This window comes from Myotis lucifugus, unplaced genomic scaffold (assembly GCF_000147115.1).
Source record: "Myotis lucifugus unplaced genomic scaffold, Myoluc2.0 scaffold_1902, whole genome shotgun sequence".
In the NCBI taxonomy this organism is placed as follows: domain Eukaryota; kingdom Metazoa; phylum Chordata; class Mammalia; order Chiroptera; family Vespertilionidae; genus Myotis; species Myotis lucifugus.
Window position 1 is genome coordinate 16,473 of NW_005872950.1, and position 15,476 is coordinate 31,948.

Genomic DNA, 15,476 nt, shown 5'->3' on the forward strand with positions numbered 1-15,476 from the left:
CCTCCCCTGCAGGCCTGCACTGCGCTATTGTCTGTGTCCATGGGTTATGCATATATGCATGTAATTTCTTTGGGTAATCTCTTCCCACCCCCTCGGGTGCCTGGCCACTCCCTGGGAGTCATCTGGACCGAGGCCGGGCCGCAGCGCTGAGCTGTCTGTCCGCAGCCAGCCTGTGCCTGTGCCTGTGCGGTGACAGCGGGGGGAATGTAGGGCAGTTTTCTGAGAATTGTTTGCTTGTTTCCTTTTCTCCGGGCCTCACTCTGGAACAGGATCTGCCTTCAAAACAAAGCACGGCCCTGGGGCAGATGGCCTGGGCCCCAGGATCCCTGGTGCCCTGTGCTAGGAGAGGTGGGGAGCCTGGAGGTGGAGGTGTGGGGAGCCTCACCCCACCCCACCCCTGTGAGTCAGAGGCCGTGGGTGCTGCTGGCCACGGGGGGCCTGGAGTGGCTAAAAGGGGCGATCTGTGGGCGGTGCTCTTGCTTTCTAAGGCTCCAGCTATAGGGTCATCTGTGCCCCCAAATGCCCTTCACCCAGTATAACAACCCATAGGCATAGATAAGCTTTATAAACTCCCATTTGCACTAAAAATAACACTTTGAAGAGTGGTCCCCTAGGGCTACTGCCCACGCACTGTTCAGAGGGATCCCGGATGAATGCATTGCAGAGGGGTGGCAGGCTCCCTCCTGCCCTAACGTGGTGCTGGAATGCCCGCGGGCCCATTGAAACTACCTTCTTCTGGGATCTGGAACAGTAAGCTACTGACCAGGCCCCAGGGTTCAAGAGCAGCTCTGCCAGCTGTGGGACTGGGCAAGTCACTTCCTCTCTCTGAGCCCCACTTTCCTCTACGGGAGACTGGTCTGACACCACCTCCACATCTTGCTGTGAAGTCCACATGGAGCTGAGTCTAGAATGTTCCTCACACAGCCAGGCACTTACAGAAGCTCCGTGGTCAGCCTCTCTGTTCGTAGTCCGTCCCCTCCGAGCCTTAGTCCTGTCAGTTTTAGAAGCTGCTTCTCCAACATTCTTCTGATTCTGTTTGACTAATATCAGAATAGCCTTCGCCTGTGCTGTTCCTTCTACCGCCAACATCCTTGCCCTCCCACCCCCCAAAATTCCTTGGGCCCAAATTTTAAAAATATGTCCTGCCTCTAAGCTCAGCCTCAGTGGCCCTCCTCTGCGAAGCTGCCTTCACCTTCCCCAGAAAGAACCCTGTTGCCCAGGGCCTGTTATGCATTTGTTTATTGATCATTGATCCTAGTGTATCTCCTTTATTATTATTATTATTATTGATTTTAGAGAGAGAGGAAGGGAGAGGGAGAGAGAGAGAAATATCAATGTGAGAAAGAAACACCGATCTGTTGCCTCCTGTATCTCCTGTACATGCCCCGGCCCGGGATCGAACCCGAAGCCGGAATCAAACCCCCGAACCTATGATGCACAAGACGACACTCCAACCAGCTGAGCCTCAGCGGCCGGGGCCTCCTTGTGTGTCTTAAGCAGCCTTCTAAATGACGGGCTCCCACTTACACTGTGCCCTGCTCAAGAGCAGGGACATGCCTCACGTCTTGTTGTGCCTGGCATCGGGCCCAGAGCCCGGCACGTGGCAGACCCATTACTCTATGCTCCAAACAATGGCAGCAAGAGGTGCGACAGCCCCCGGAGGGCAGCCCACTGCTGACCTCCCCCTCACACCAGGGGCCTTGCACATCGTGCGGCACCTGCCTGCACCTGCCCTGCCCAGCCGTACCAGCCCTTCCTGGGACGCAGACAAGCCCCGGTGCCTGCTGGAGAAGAGCCCTGCGCGCAGGGTGCAGAGTCGGGGCCTTGCTGGGCGCCCTGGAGGAGCCTGCCTGGAGTGCGGTTGGCTCCCTAGAGGGACTTCCCTTTTGCCTGGGTGGCAGGAGTCCTGGAGTGCCGTTCCAGCTGGCAGGACCTCTCGGGAGCCATTTCCTCCCCCGCGGAGCAGGAGGCCCACTTCCCAGGGGTGGAGCGCCCAGGGCTGGCATTCTGGGCCCAGTGGAGTGAAAATAGTTCCCTGCTGAGCGGAGGGCGGGGCTTGGCTCCCTGACCCGTAGGTGCCTGGAACCCTGTGTGGTAAACAGAGTTTGCATTTGCCCTTTGCTTGCCCCGGCCCTGGTATTAACTGGTGACTGCCCAGGTGCAGTGCCTGGCCGTGTGTCCCTTTCTCTCGGGCTCAGGGGACTGCCTGCTTGGAGCAGCAGGTGCCGCCTGGCTTTGTGAGAGGACCCAGGGACCCAGGTGGCCCCTTAAGAGGCAGGAAGCCAAGGGGCAGGGGCCGGGTGAGTGAAAAGCTCATTCACACAACTGGCTGCCCATGGCTGATCCTCTGGAAATGTACCCGGAAGTGGGCCTGCAGTGGAGCCTGCTGGAATGTCACCTGATGCGGAGCCCATCCGCCCCCGCCCCCGCCCATCCATGGCTCAGTGGCCACTGACCAACCTCCTGTGGAAGAAGCGGCTGGGCCTCCCGAGCTGCCCAGGCCTGGACAGTCTCCACCCACCGGCAGAGTGAGTCTAGGAGCCAGGGTCAAAGCTGAGGGTCCAGGATGTGGGCCTCTCAACTCCCTCATCCCTCCCCCCAAAACATGCAAACAGGGCTGCGCGTAGGCCCCCCACCTTCTGGTACAGTGTTACCCCAGATCTGAGAACATTGCAGGGTAGGTTTGCCGTCTACCTCACCTCCAGTCACCCTGCAAACCCCCACGCATTGTGGGACCTTTCTGACTTCCCCCGGCTCTCTGCTCACAGCACCTTCACTGGCTCCCACTGCCTGTAACTGAAAAGGCCACACTCCCTGGCCCGGCATTCAAGGCCTCTGCAACCCGCACTCCACCTGGGCTCCACCCCCATCTCACTCCTCTTCCCCACAGGAAGTGGCCACTCCAGCCCCAGGTCAGCTCTGAGTCAGGCCACCGCACTGGCCTTCCTGTGGCTTCACTCATGTCGCCCCACTTTCACCCTCTTTCAGCCTCTTGTAATCAGTCCCCCTTTAAAACCCTTTGCTCTTCCCAGAAGCTTTTGCTGGTGACCCCACCCCACAGCCCTCCATCTCCCTCTGCCCTCCCAGAGCCCCCGCCCAGCACTGCCTCGCACATAGGTATCTGCCCCCTTACCTCTGTGGTAGGCTCAGTGGAGAACAGACTGGATGTTATGCCTACCCTTCCTGGCAGCCCATGTGATAGCGCTGTATGCAAGGAAAGTGGGCAGTCCGGCCGGTGTGGCTCAGTGGTTGAGCGTTGACCCAGGAACCAAGAGATCTCAGTTCGATTCCCGGTCAGGGCACATGTCCGAGTGGCGGGCTCAATCCCTGCTTGTGGGAGGCAGCCGATCAATGATGTTTCTCTCTCATCAACGTGTCTATCTCTCGCTCCTTGTCCCTCTCTCTCAAAAAATCAATAAAGGCATATTTTTAAAAAGTGGGCAGTACCTGTCAGTGGGATGATTGGCCACGAACTGAGAGAGGCTCTCAGCTTCTCTAGGGGGAAGGGTCTAGGCTGGGCCTTGCTGCTGCCCTGAACCCTGGGCTCCCTCCGGCTCCCAGAACCCCAGGCCAAGAAGCTCAGAGCAACACTGGCGAGTCTGCAAATGCAATACCAACCACAGCGGCTTACCTCTGCAGAGCACCGCTCCATTTTCCAAGTGTCTTTTCTATGCGTTTGATCTTTACAACCCTGTGAGTTCCATAAGGCCGATACCATCTCCATTTTATCGATTTGAAAGCGGAGGCTGAGTGACTCGCCACGGATCAGAGCCCATTTGTTTGAACTCTGTTGGGCCTGCGCTGTGCTCCGGCCCAAGCACTTTCTCATCTCTGGTCGAGCGCTCACCTGTCCTGCCTTCCTGCTCGTGTAGGTACATGTCTTACCCCCAAAAGCCCTTTGAGGGGAAGGTCTGCACCCGATCCACCGTTGTGTTCTCTTAGTGCCTTGCCTGTGGTAGGGCCTCAATAAATATTTGCGAGGGGAACGTAGACGAAGCATCTGCGCAGGCCTGCACAGAGGATGTGGGCCACAGAGCAGGTGTCAAGCAGGCAGGCTCCCTGCTCCCAGCTAGCCCTTCAGCTCCCGGAGCCGGCCCCAAGGCAGCGCTGTGCCGGGCAGTTGCCCAACCAGTGGCAGGGCTGTGTCTCCCCCCTGCCCCTTCCTCCTCCAGCTGCTGGCCCCTGTGGTCACGTGCTCTCTGCACACGCTGCAGCCTGCCCTGCCTCCTGACACTCAGCCCTCCACCTGCCTCACCAGACACCAACAGAGCTCACTGCACAGCATCCAGGAGACCCGCGCCCCCACCTGGGGTTTGAGGGCGCTCCTGACTCCCGAACTTATCCAGGCCCCCGAGGTGATGGGAGAGAGCCAGGGGTGCCACGAGAGAGCCAGACATGCCCACACTCACCAGAGATGGCGCCTCCAGCAGGGCAGGGCCAGCCAGCTGGCTTCTGGGCGGTGTCCAGTCCCAGCTGTTGCCTGCACTGCCTGGGGCTGCCCACCCCCCTCAAACCCGCCCCCCCCCAGCCCTGCCCAAGCCCAGCTGCAAAGCCACCAAGGCTGCCGGGAACTGGGTGCTATTCTGGGAGCGTGCTGCAGCTCGGACGCCGGGCAGCCACTGAAACTTTAGCCCCTTTGGTCTGCACGCTGCTCTTCTCCCCTCTGATGATAAGGCGGAGTCCAGACACTGTGCTGACTTCAGAACCACCGATGGCGCATGTGAGGGTCTTAATGGCAGCTGTGGTTGCGCTGAAGTGGGACGTGGCCGCAGACAGTCTTTACTTCAGCCTCTGCGGCAACAGCCTCCGTTCTCGCTGTCACTCATGTGGTCCTTTCCCTTCAGTTTGGGGTTTGTCCCCGTCCCCACCCTGCTGCATTAACCCCTTCGCAGGCCCATCTGCCACCGTCCCCTCCAGTTACACCCAGGGCTGGGTTTCTGCTGAGGGCCTTTTTGCTCTCTGGGTTTTGTTTGTTTGTTTATTGATTTCAGAGAGGAAGGGAAAGGGAGAGAGAGCAATGAGAGAGAATCATTGATCAGCTGCCTCCCACACACCCCACACTGGGGATCGCGCCCACAACCCGGGCATGTGCCCCGACCAGGAATTGAACCGTGACCTCCTGGTTCAGAGGTCAATGCTCACCCACTGAGCCACACGGGCCAGGCCTGCTTTCTGTTTTGAGACTGTGATCTGATTCTGCAGTGTCAGCAATCAAGTGTCAGGACGGAGTTTAGGTCACAGAAGATGAGAGTCAGAGTCAGACCCACCTCACAACCAAGCCAAGCCCGTGACTTGCGTGTCTTCGGAGAAGCCGAGGTGATGAGGTTGGCTCTATGTATCCCAGTGGGAACCGGAGGCCAGGGTGGGAAGAGAGCCTACGCAAGGTCACACGGCGGTGGACATCAAGGTTAGGCCTGGCGTCCTGACTGCAGGAGAAAGTGTATCTGGAAAGTCACAGGGCAGGAGAAGTGAGCCGGGAAGAAACGGACTCAGGGAACCAGTCACAGAGGCACAAGAAGGGCCCGGAGCTTAGGAGAGAAAAGGGTGAAGGTAACCCTGGGGGTGGGGAAAGGGGGAGGGGAAGGCACAGGTGTGCTCCAGGAGGGAGAGCTGGTGTGCTCCAGGAGGGAGGGCTCTGAAGGTGGCCCGTGGGGGGTGGGGTAGGGAAGGTCCCAGGGAGGATCCCAGCAGCATCTTCGTCAGCCCTCCAGGTGTGTCCTTCCGGGTGGCGGTCTCCACCGATTGGTCGGCGCCAGGGCCGGGAGCCATTCATCAGTGCAGCTGGTCCTGATGTAGGACATGGCTTCACTTGTCTGGTTTTTCTGCTTTTCCGGGCCCTGGAGCTGAAATGCCACGGAGGCCCGGAGGTTAGCCCTAGAGGTGGATGCCGAAAGGAGGGGTTGTGCAAGGGACGCATGGGAGTTGCATGAGGTCATTCTTGGGCCCTTGTTCCTCCTCCAAGGGGTCTGTCTACCCATGACTAGCGACATGCCAGGGGGGGAAAAGTTAGGGGGGGAAAGGTCAGGGGGGGAAAGGTCAGGGGAGGAGAGGTCAGGGGAGGGAAGGTCAGGAGAGGAGAGGTCGGGGGGGAAAGGTCAGGGGAGGAGAGGTCAGGGGATCTCAGCCGCATGACCAGCGAGATGCTAGGGGAGAAAGCTCACCTTGTGGCGAGGTCCTTGCTTTCCCAGGTTTGCCCCTTGCTGGGCGCCCGGGGCTTTCCGCCCTGGTGACCTTCTGCACCTGGCCCATCGTCCTGGTGCTGCTCAGGTCTAACTGCCCACACGGACCCACAGGATTCGAAGGCCCTGGATCCGTGCCTGTTGGAAGGCGAGCATCTCGGGAAGGGGAAGGGGCAAAGTCCAGAAGAAAATGTGGCCGAGCCCCAGAAACGTTTTCTCGGCCAGACCCCTTGTAGGTTCCCTCTTCCTGGAGGTCAGGGTCAGGGGCAGTCCCTGCGTTACTTCCGGTTGGTGTCCCGTCTTGCCCCTTTATACCCTAACTCCTTTTTTTGGACATGGTAATGCTCCAGAGGAAATCCACAGCCTGTGATGTAAGGGCCTTGGATGCCTGAACTGGGCATTTTAGGTCAAGGTGATGGGGGCGGGGGAGGGGCGGGGGGGGGGCGGGGGGGAGAATACCGCTTCCTCTACCCTCCTAAGTGCTCTGCTGGGAACTCTAACGAAAGACACATTAACAAGAGAAAAACAAACATGTTCGTTAACATGCACACTTTCTGTATCCGTAAGAGACGCCCAGGGGGAAGTGAGGAGCTCAAAGGGGTGGCTTAGAATTCAGACTTAAATCCCATCTTCCGCTGCAGACAACGGAAAGGTGTGGGGAGGTGGGTGCAGGGGGGTGGCCAGGGAAAGTGTGAGGAGCAAGAGCAGGTTTTGTTGTGCAGATGCAGGTGGCCTTCTCCCTGGATAGCAGGAGTTTTAGGGCCATCTTTCTCTTTCCGGTACAGAGAGGGAGACACCGCACACCCGGAGATTCTCTTTATAAATGTGCGTTTCCCTCACACAGGGAAGCGGGATGTTCGCAGGGCTTCTCCAGCGTAGGCTGGGTTTCAGAGTAATCAGCTCAAAATCCTGGTTGCGCTACAGAGGCACACGTTGGGGAGGCGTATTCTGCTGCTGTTCAGTGCCAACTTAGGAAACACCGCACCCAGGAACCTTCCTTGATGTTTCACCACGGCTACTCCTGGCCCCGAGGCAGCACCAGAAAGTGACAAGCACACCTGGAGGTTCTTTGCATGCAATTTCCATACGTGATATTATTGCTCATTCAAAGGTCAGGTTCGAGCCCTGAGCAAGTCGGTTAGAGCATCACCCTGATACACCAAGGCCCCGGGCAGGTTCAGTCCCTGGTCAGGGCACATACAAGAGTCAGCCAGTGGGGGAGGGGGTGGGTGGAGGTGGAAGAGGGCATAGAGGGGATAAATGATGATGGAGAAAGAAGAAAGAATCAACCGATGCTTGCATACGTAAGTGAAACGGCACATCAATGTTTCTCCTTTCCTCTCTCTTTTAAACCAATCAATTAGCCCAACCGGTGTGGCTCAGTGGTTGAGCTTAGGAACTAAGAGGTCATGATTCGATTCCAGGTCAGGGCACATGCCTGAGTTTTGAGCTTGACTCCCTGTAGGGGGCATGCAGGAGGAAGCTGATGGTTGATGTTTCTATCTCTCTATGCCTCTCCCTTCCCCTCTCTCTCTCTCTCTCTCTCTCTCTCTCTCAAATCAATAAAAACATATTATATTAGAAAAACACACACACACACCAAAGGTAAAGTTCAAATGCCACCGCCGTTTATTTCTGCGCCTTTTTCCGTGGCCTCGTTCCCTGCCACCCTTCGCCGCCTCCCGCGATCGGATGTGGAGCCTGTGCCCAGACTCAGAGAAAGACCCTCTGAGGGGCCCATGGCTCCAGGCCTCTGCTGCCCAAGGTCATGTTGATCTGCTTGAACGAAAGCCGCCCATGCAGTGAGACTGACTCCCGACACCCCTTTCGCCCTAATACCGGATTGCGTTTCAGAGCAGTTGTCCTGCTCTCCTCCTGGCCATTTCCCACCAGGGCTGGGACGGCTCGGTCCCTGTCCTTGGACCCGCTCTGACAGTGAAATGTGATCCATAGAAGTCCTCTCAGGGGTGCCCAGCCGGCTGCTGCCTGCTCTTCGTGCCTGTCCACATCCCTCCTGCAGGGGCTGGGGCGCTCTCCTCCGGGCAAGGGCCACAGTCTGACCCGACTGGCCGTTCCCCTCCCCTACCCCCAGCTCAGTGTGCACAGCCAGCTGCTGCCAGTGCTTGCAGCTAAGCATCCTGGGCTGGGATGTGGGCTGGGAAGCTAAACCAGGAGCACTGGACAGGGTGACAGGAGACCTGGCTTCAGCACTCGGTCTGGCTGCTGAGGAGCTGGCTGTGTGGCCATGGGGCTCTCTCCTCACTTCTCTAGAGCTGTTTTCTCTCCCATATAATAATAACAAGTGTCTACTATGGGCCAGGGACTGTATATGTTGTATATTAACTCCTTTGCTCCTCCCAATAGTCTATAAGGCGGATACAGGGGTCCTTAAATAAATAAGGATAAACGAGGGAACTCAGAGAGACTGAAGTAACTTGTTCAAGGTCATTAGCTAGTAAGTGATAGTTGACCCCAGAACTTACACTTTTAACTGCTACACATGCTGCCTCTGTCGGGATAGGAAAAAGTGTATTGGCTAGCTAATGCTGCGTAACAAATTACCATGCCATTTAGTGGTACAAAGCAACCACCATGATGACGTATAGTTTCTATGGGTCAGGAGTCAGGGAGTGGCTGAACTTGGGGTACTGGCTTGGAGTGCCTCATGAGGCTGCAGCCATGATGTCGGCCGGGGTTGTGGTCATCTGAAGGCCGGGCTAGGGCTGGAGGGTCTGCTTCGTAGACGGTGCCCTCAGACGGAGCTGGTTGGTGGCTGGAGGCCTCGGTTCCTCAGCACGTGGACTCTCCACAGGCTGTTGGAGCAGCCTCAGGGCGTGGTTGTGGGTTTTCCCCTGGGAGCGTGTTCCGGGAGAGGACAAGGCAGAACTGAAACACAGTGACTAAGCCATGGAACACGCACGCTGTTGTTTCCACACTATCTTGTTGGTGACAGATCAGCCGTATTCATGAAGGGAACTCCAGGAGGTGGGATCGTAGAGGCCACCTTGGAGGCTGGCCATCACAGGTGGTAGCAGAGAGCCACTAACAGGTAGTTGGGAGGGTCAAGTCAAAGGAGAGATGGAAGCATGCTGTAGGCATCTGCTAGAGCTACTGCACCACAAAACGGGGGGCTTATAGCCACAGAAACGGATTCTCTCACCATTCTGGAGGCTGGAAGTGGGCGGCAACAAACTACCACAAACTCCGTGGCTTACGTGGCCAGACATTTATTCTCTCGCAGTTCAGGAGGCCACAAGTCCAAAGTCAAGGTGTCAGCAGGGTCACGCTCCCTCTGAAAGTTCAAGGGGAGAATCCTTCCTTGCTTTTTATAGCTTCTGGTAGCTCCAGGCATTCCTGGGCTTGTGGCCTCCTATCACTCCATCTCTGCCTTCCACTGGGCTTGGCACTTTTCTCTGTGTCTTCTTTTCTGTCTCTTATAAGGACACTTGTCATTGGATATAGGGCCCACCTTAATCCAAGGTGATCTCCTCTCAAAACCCTTACCTTAATTACATCTGCAGAAACCCTGATAGCAAATAAGGTCACATTCTGGGATTCCAGGTGAGCGTATCTTTTCTTAGGGGGTGGGGAAGAGAAGCAACATTTAACCCACCAAACCTCCCAGCCAACTCTGTTCCAGTGACCTATTGCTGTACAATAAATGAGCCCAAAACTTAATGATCTCAAACAGCAATCGCTGGTTTCTTTGAGTGAGGAATTTGGGGAGGGCTTGGCTGGCTGGTTCTGGCTTCCAATCTGTCATACCGTTGCAATCAGACCGTGGATGGTGCTGGAACAGTCCGGGGCTGAGGCAGCTAGGACTAGGCAAACATCGTTCTCTCTTCCTGTGGTCTCAGGACCTCTCTGTGTGGCCTCCCCACCTGGCTAGTTGGGCTTCCTCACAGCATGGCAGCCTGGGGGAGGTCGGACCACTTCCTGGAGAGCAAGGCATTCAGAATCACTGAGGGTCACCTCCACGGTGCTCTGCCATTCAGGACAGCCTCCAAGGCCCTCCCTTCCCCCCAGAGGCATGACAGCTCTCAGCAGCAGCGCATCTCCCTTTACAGATGCGGACACTGAGGCTCAGCAAGGGAAGTAACTGCCAAGTTACGCGAGCTCAGTGCAGAGCCACACCTGAACCCAGGAAGGTGACTTCAGGGCCCGTAACGACAGCATGTACTTGGCACCTATGGATGCTTTCTCGTCTCCAATGATCTGTTTCTTCAACCTGGGAAAATGGACCTGATCAAGTCCCAGGCTGCTGTCCAGGATGGTTTGGGGACAATAGGGATGGTGTGAGCGTGAAGGAGGCCTGTAGACGGGTCACCAGGTGCCCTGGCTTCCAGCCCTGGCTCGGCCACGCCTGTTGGTGTGGTCCCGGGCAGTTTCCTGTTCTGTAACAGAAGGAGCCATGCCTGCCTCGCTGCCTTTCATGGTTGTCACGGGTGACAGGAGGTTCAATACGTTGGAGTGCTTGCTAAGCTGCTTAATGCTGGTCAAATAAAAGGCATCGCATGTCCCTTTGAGTTGCTCAGAGTGCCAGGAGCATCTGGCTGCTTGGCAGATGTTGGTTGATTTTCATTGAAAGGTTTCCTACCAACCCCAGAAGGAGCAGCAGGTCCGGCAACTTTGCTCTGCAACCAAGGATGGTTACCCAGGAGACCATGCGGTCGAGTCATCAATGAGGGACTGTGCACTTTGGAGCTTGCGGGTCCTTGTAGCCCCAGAGTAGCCCAGTGAGTAAGACTGGGGAAGAGATGAATCTTCCAGAGGATTCGTGTCACTGAGGGCTGTGTAAACAAAGGACCCCAAATTCAGTGCTTAACCTGGTGATTCATTTTTATCTGTCGCGGTTGTGTAGGTTGACAGGGCTCAGCTGACCAGTTCTTCCTCAGCGAATGGGGCGGGGTCTCTATACATTTGCAATCGGAGAGCAGCTGGGTCTGTGGTCATCTGAAGGCCCGACTGGGCTGGGTGTCCCAGATGGCAGCTCAGGGCTCTTCCACGCGGCCTCTCTCTCCAGCAGTGTGGCCCCAGCTTCTTAAGTGGCAGCTTTTGACTCCAACGGTCGGTAGAAATGGCCAGTCTCTCAAGGGCTGGGTGCAGATAAGGGTGGCATCACTTTGGCCATATTCTGTTGGTCAAAAAGTCACAAAGCTGCCAGATACTGGGATGTGGAGGAATGGACTCAACCTCTCAGTGGGGGCCTGGGGTGTCCACCCACAATCTCCAAAGAATCTTTGTACCCATAACAGTCAGCTTTCCCGGTAGAGACTGGCAGGTGTACAAGAGACAGGCCCCCGGCTGAGCGCATGGTGGCTCAGGTAGCTGAACTCTTCCTCTCCAGAAGGGAGAACAGTCATTCCAGCGGGCTGCCTCCCTGCCCTGTCTTCTGTCTGTGGAGTTTCCCAAGCTTCCTCGCCCACTCCCATTCTGCCCTTCTTGTGCATCTTGTCGATTTACTCTTCTCGCTCCCTTTTGACAAAAGCAAATCTGTGTGCCCTGGGGCACGTGATGGCTTCTTTGAGCCTCGGTTTCCCCCCCTGTAACATGGGGTACCTCCCAGGGTTCCTCTGAGTATCCTATACGGTTTAACTTAGCAGGTCCTAGCACGGGTCTGACACAGGGGAGGGGCCGGGTGAGTAAACCAACAGTCCAGTCACAGGTCTGGTCTTGCCCACGTCTATCAGGTCTTGTGTTAAATGCTTTCCATAGGTTATCTGGTCGAAACCTTCGGGCTCCAGGAACTGAGTACTATTTTTATCTCCGTTTCGTAAAACAAGGAAACTGAAGCTCGGGGAGGTTATGGAACTTGCTCAAGGTCCTTAAGTTAGTAAGTGGCAGCAGCTCTTGAACCTTGAGGTGTTTCCCACTGTAGCCCCTTCTTTAGCCCCAGGTGATGTGAGAATAAAAACATCTCTGCTCTTGGCCCCTCCCCAGGCTTCCAGACTGTTCTCTAGACTCACATACCCTCTGGGAGGCAGCTGGTTCCTTGTTCCTCTCTAAGTGGCTGCAAACATGTGCTCACTGGGGAGGTATCTGTTCGGGTTTAAATACACTGGCCGGAGGTGGAGGGACTGGCCGGGGTGGGGCGCGGGTGCTCCGTTCAAGCAAACATCTGCTTCTTTTCCCCCATAGAAACTCTCCTCCTCTCTGCGGTGGTGGACAGACAGGCTATGGGGGAACCTGGATGGCTACAGCGGGTCCGTGGGAGTTTAGCGAGGACGGCCAATTCTCAGGGATGCTCAGGCCTGCCCTGGCAGGGCCAGCAAACTACGCTCAAAACCTGGCCCACCGATTGTTTTGATAAATAAAGTTTTATTAGAACACAGCCACGTCCACTTGTTGACTATTGCCTGTCTGCTTTCATGCCACAAGGGCAGAGTGGAGTAGCTGTGACGGAGCCCACAGGCAAGAGGTTGAATAGCTTTGCTGTCTGGCCCTTCACAGAAACTGCTGGCCCTGCATGAGAGGCCTCGCTCAGGCTGGTCTCTGCCAGCTGATTCCGCCCGGGCTGACACAGGAGGGAAGAGGGTTGCGCTTTGAGTAAGAGACGACTGTTGGAGGGGCTGTGTTGGTGTCTCTTCCAACCAGGCGGCTGGACTTGTTCACGTTGAGGCCGGGTTGGGGTCGGAAGTGGTGCTGGCTCAGGGCCTGGGGTTCGTGACGGCCGCCCTGAGTCACTGGCCGAGAGCACCTGCAGCCCCAGCAGGGAACACTGCTTCCCTCTGCCCCCCAGGTGCCCAGGTCCCTGGCGGCTCAGGAGGACAGGATGGAACCTGCTCCCCGTACTTGAGGAATCCCCTGCACACACCCAACGGTGCCTGCGGAGCCGGCAGGAGGGGGATCCCTGAGAGCCAGTGTGCCGCGAGCTCACCTGCCTCAGTGACTTGGTGTCCATGGTTAGCTGGGGGTGGGGGCCCTGCCGCCCCTGCCTCTCTCCCCCCACGGACACGTCCTGGGGACCTGCCTCTGTCTCTGCCCGTCAGTGGGACATCCCCTAATGGGAGCAACAGGGGTCTCCTTATGTGGTCCCTTTCTTTGCTCCTGGGTCTCCTGGGTTCTCCATGGACGGCACCCCAGCCTCTTTCCCTGACCTGGGAGGTGCTGGGAGGGCTGGTCCTGGGCAGACTCCAGCCGCACTGGGGAGATCCGCTCCACACCCACGTGCGAGGAGCTCCAACAGCAAACAAAGAAGCACCAAGCACACGGCCCCCTTCCTCCTGGCGGTGGCAAGGGTGTGCCAGCCCCGCTGTGCCCTTGGGCACTGGATACAGTTGGCCCAGGCTGGCCTCAGCACCCGCTGAGCCATCGGCACCCCCAGCTGCACGCCGGCTCCTTGGGAGGGTGGCCTCGGCGCCCACCCCATCCCTCTGCTGGGCGGCTCTCCCGGTGATGGATTGTCCTCCCGAAGATTGATTTTTCATTTTATTTTATTTTTATTTTTTCCCAATGATTGATTTTTTAAAATGTGCTCTGTGCTGACTCCATTCTGTTCTGCAGAGTCCCTGCCTCCCAACGCCGTGGCTCCGGCCTGCGGCCTGGTCTGCCAGGTAGCCAGGGAGACACATATGTCACAGGCCTGGGGGCTTGGAGGAAGGAGGGAGGAGCCATGGTCACAGCCAATGTGGAGTCCGCCTTCTCTTCCCCCGCCTCTCCTGGAACCCAGGTCCCCATGCGCGCTGATCTCACGGCCACACGCAGACTAAGGGTGTCCTCACTGGGCCAAGTGGCCTACACGCAGGCGTGGGAGAGGGGCCTGCAGCTTAGCAGGGCTGGACGCTTCTTAAAGGCCACAAAAGACACTGTTCCATTAACACATGCGGTCACGGGGAACAGTCACAATTTTTTTTAAAAAATCACAAAAGGAATTCATTCTTATTAAAAATTTTGAAACAGCTGGGCCAGTGTGGCTCAGTGGTTGAGCATCCACCTAAGAACTAGGAGGTCACGGTTCGATCCCCGGTCAGGGCACATACCTGGGGTTGTGGGCTTGATCCCTAGTGGGGGGCATGCGGGAGGCAGCCGATCCATGATTCTCTCTCCTCATTGATGTTTCTCTCTCTCTCTCCCTCTCTGAAATCAATAAAATATATATGTATCTGTAATTATTATAATTATTTTGTAAAGGCACTTTGGGCTGTAAAGCCACCGAGACAGGCTGGCCGGGAGTCGGCTGAGGATCCTGGGAGAACGTGGGGCAGGACCACAGCTGGCTCTCTAAAGACTCTGGCACCCCAAAACCCTGACAACACGACCTCCCGCCTCCAGACCACAGCCTGAGAGAGAAAGAAACTTTTATCTTATATATATATAAAAAAAAGAATGCTATGTGGGGGAAGGCTTAGTATTCAAACCTATTTAGTAGGAAAGGAAAGAGGAAAAACGGTCAATTATTCACCTTTCCCCTCTGTTGTCTGTGTCCGGTTGGTTGTCATTTCCAAGGAAAACCTGTCTGGGGCTTTTAGCGGAGTAGGAGTAGCGGGGAGGGCGGGGAGGGGCAGAGGGGCTCCTGCTGGGAGAGGCACATACCGTATGTGTCCTTCCTCTGCCGCCCGGCTGGCCTGCATCTCCCTGCAGAGCCTCGGTCTGGTCTCCTCGCTGCCGGCTGCTGGAGCCAGTGCAGAGCGGGAAGGAGAAGCCGCGGGACTGAGAGAAGGAAGGAGAAAGGAATGTCAGAATGAACGCAAACCACTCTTCTTTGGGATCTGAGCACGACCCCTGGGACGCGGGCGCCTTTGGGGGGCAAGTGGGGCTGTAGGAAGCCGGGCCTGGTTGCTCTTCTAGGTCACTGCATCCTTGCTGCTCAGCTCCCTGAATCCCCACAACAGCCCTCTGCTCTGGGTAGAATTATTACTTTTTTTTAAAGGGTTGGGACATGAGATAAATATATTTTTATTGATTTCAGAGAGGAAGGAAGAGGGAGAGAGATAGAAACAGCAACGATGGGAGAGAATCATTGATGGCTGCCTCTTACACGCCCCCCTCCCCCAGCCCCCCACTGGGGATCAAGCCCGCAACCCAGGCATGTGCCCTGACCAGGAATGGAACCGTGACCTCCTGGTTTATAGGTCGACACTCAACCACTGAGCCACGCCGGCTGGGCTATTATTACTCTTGCTTTATAGGCAAAGTGACCGAGTCGGCCCAAGAAGCAACTTCCCCAAAGTCACCCAGGTAGGATGTAGCTGACCCAGAACTTGATGCCAGTGCCTGAACCCATGTGCCCTGCGGCCTGGATCCTGCTGTCGGTGGAAATGAGGACCTCCGTGACCCCCAGGACTCTCCAGCCACAGG

General features: G+C 56.6%; 1 long non-coding RNA gene across 1 annotated transcript in view; it reads left to right on the plus strand.

The window, feature by feature from the left end:
- Positions 1 to 12,510, plus strand: part of LOC106695628 — a 14,829-nt gene extending 2,319 nt beyond the window's left edge. The window contains exon 2 of the long non-coding RNA XR_002827608.1: positions 12,318 to 12,510. This is a non-coding gene — a long non-coding RNA (uncharacterized LOC106695628). The remainder of the gene's footprint in view (positions 1 to 12,317) is intronic.
- The last annotated feature ends 2,966 nt before the right edge of the window (positions 12,511 to 15,476 follow it).